Raw genomic sequence first — 3,112 nt, forward strand, 5'->3', positions numbered from 1 at the left:
CCTCTCAAAAAAAAAAAAAAAAAAGTAAGGAATCATCAGATGGGCCAGTCAATGGTGTGATGGGTGAGATGGGTGGATCCCACATGGCGGACTGTGTGTGTTGAGTCCTAGGCCTGGTAGTTTGAGAAACATGCCAGGCAAGTGTGCATAGTGCCCAAAATCCTGAGAGGAGACTAGAGGAGAAGGGACAAGGAAGGATTGTGGCCATCCTCCTGGGGATGGTGCTTTCTAACTCTCTTTCTCTGTCTCCATGAGTGCATGCAAAAATTAAAAACAAAGAAAAGTCATCAGATAATAGTACCTGCATTTCTCATATAATATTAACGTTTTCCACAATAATTACTGATATTTGAATCTTGTTTCTTGAACTCTAAATTCTTTTTTTAAAGAATTATTTTATTTAACTTTTTATCTTGAACCGTGATTGGCCATGTGGGAGTCCAGCGCCTTTAACCACCATGCCACTTGCCGGCCCCTAAATTCTTTTTTATATTTATTACTTCTGAGAGAGAGAAAGGGGGCAGCATCTCCAAAAAGGTCTTTTTTTTTTAAAAAAAAGAATTATTTATTAATTTATTAATTTATTAATTTATTTATATTTTAGAGATTCTTGCTATAGGGTGCATGCACTCGCCAGACAGACAGAGACAGAGCAAGAGCAAGTGAGAAATCACCCTCCAGGGGGCATGGCCATACCGCAATCCCTTCTCCTCCATTCTTCTCTTGGGATCTTGGGCATGTACACACACGTGCCCAGTGTGAGTTTTAAGCTGCTGGATCTGGGGCTTGAACTGTGGTGGACTACATGGGAGTCCAGTGATGTAGCCATTATGCCATCTGCTGGCCCCAGAATTATATAGTTTATTTTATTTATCATTAGTATTATTTTTAAACTTGGTATAGTCATGAGAGACACAGACAGAAAAGGAAGGTGAGAAAGCAAGCCACCAGATCTGGGACTTGGACTGAAGTCGACTAGGTGAGAGTCCAGCACCTTAACCACCATGCTATTTGCTGGCCCCTCCAAAAAGGTCGTGATGCCATGATCTACCCCCCAGTCTTGGCCAGCCCTGGATCATGGGCATGTGGCATACCTGGCACATTCAGGAAGACTCCGAATGTGAATCCAGAACCTTCCAGTGTGTGCCAGCAGTAGAGTGTTGCATTCCACCACTAGAGCACTATGCAGCCCCTAGATGCTAAGCTATCGAACAGCCAGATCCAGTTTCATCTCTGTACCCATGCCTGAGGGTACCTAACACGGTACTCTGCTTACTGAGCAATCACTTAGTATTATTGAATCAGTGGGTCTCTTTCCCATCATCTATAAATTGACCCGCTGCCCATCAAAACAGACATGTGTGGGGGCGAGGTGGTACCACAATGGTAATGCAACTGGATTTGTATCAGAAAGGTCCCCAGTTTGCACGTGGGGTCTCCATGTGCACACGTGCTCATGATCCAGGACAGCTGAGACTGCTGTGAGGAACCTGTTGAGGGTACTTGTCATTCTCTCTCTTTCTCTCTCACTGGAAAAACAAAACAAAGCAAAAAACCAAATGAATAAACTTAAAACAACAACAAAACCAGACGTGCATGGATTTTACATTGTTCTTAATCTAAATGGGTTTTAATTTTGTTTTCCAGTCTTTCCTTTCTGTCTAGGATGGCCAAATAAAACCTACATGGGTGGTTCAGAAGAGCAGCCTTCTTGGTGTGGAGAGAAATGTAGGGACAAACAACCTCTGCTATGCCAGTCTCCCCTGCAACCCCCATCATAGGAGAGCTATGGAAGATTTTCACAAGACAGAGTGGCAAAGGAGTCCAGCAAGTTCCCAAGGTGTGCTGACTACCCTTCGTGAGCCAAGGACCCTCGCTGTGCCCCAGGAATCTTTAACTCACACAAAACCAGCCAGGCCCAGTCTCGTGGCCCAGTCATAGTGCACTGGGCTACAGTGTTAGCAGCCACATGGCCGACTATGGGTTCACGTCTCTGGTTCAGCTAGCCTGAAATATACCAGGCGCTCATGCACATGTGCTCAAAGGTCCTAGTGAGCTTGAGGACTCAGGGGAGGGGATAGTAGCATGATGTAGCCCTGTCGAGGATGCCCTTCTTTTCTTGTCCAAGAACACTTACTCTCTATTGCAAATAAAATAATCAAACTTAAAAAAATAAAATAAAAAACGACTGGCCCCATGGTCTGGTGGTTAAGGTTGCTGGATCCATAAGGCCCACTGCATGGTTGGATTCTCAGACCTGGAGCCTTGGGAAACATGTCAGGTACATGAGCATGCATGTCCCAAATCCCAACATGATGGAGAAATGGAGAAGGGACTGTGGTGTGACCATATCTCATTGTGGGGTGTCTTTTCCCTCTTCCTCTCTGCCTCTCTGGTGATACCTCCACCCTCTTGCAAATCAAAACAAAACAAATCAAAACAAAACAAAACAAATCTCAGGCAACTAGGACGTCTCCTGGTAGTTGAGGTGTGGCCCTTCCAGGTATTTATTTCCAGTTTATTCTTGCTCTGTAAATACTCGCAGTATCTGATGTGAGTTTGCTATGCAGTCTGCTATTGCTGATGACAATGACAGTGACAATGCTAAGGATGACAGCAGTAAAATCTGTTGAACACAGTAGCAGGCACTCAGCTAAACTTTTTTTTTTTTTTGAGAGGTTTTTGCTACAGGGTGCATGTGCTCGCCAGAAAGAGAGAGAGACAGACAAACAGAAAGCGAGAAATCATCCCCCAGGGGGGATGGCCACGCTGCAGTCCCTTTTTCTCTCGGGATCTTGGGCATGCATGCACACACGCCTGGCGTGATTTTAAGCCACCGGGTCTGGGACTTGAACAGCGGTCGACTACATGGGAATCCAGCGACATAGCCATTAGCCAACTGCTGATCCCTTGGCTAAACTCTTCGTGCACATTAACTCATTTAAACTTCATGACTACCTTAGCAGGCAGTACTATTATGACTTCCATTTAACATGTGATCAGATTATACACCACAGATCCAACATGGTAAAGTCACTTGATCAAAGACTCAGGGCTTCCACTGCCAAGGTAGTACTTACCTAGGGAGGACAGAATTCGGTGGCCTGGACTT

At 44.9% G+C, this 3,112-nt stretch overlaps 1 protein-coding gene across 10 annotated transcripts in view; it reads right to left on the bottom strand.

Moving 5' to 3' along the window:
* The window catches only part of ATXN7L1 (ataxin 7 like 1), a 67,659-nt gene that overhangs the window by 30,272 nt on the left and 34,275 nt on the right, over positions 1-3,112 (bottom strand). The window lies entirely within an intron of this gene.

The sequence above is a fragment of the Tupaia chinensis genome, unplaced genomic scaffold, assembly GCF_000334495.1.
Source record: "Tupaia chinensis unplaced genomic scaffold, TupChi_1.0 Scaffold000255_1, whole genome shotgun sequence".
NCBI classification, from domain to species: Eukaryota; Metazoa; Chordata; class Mammalia; order Scandentia; family Tupaiidae; genus Tupaia; species Tupaia belangeri.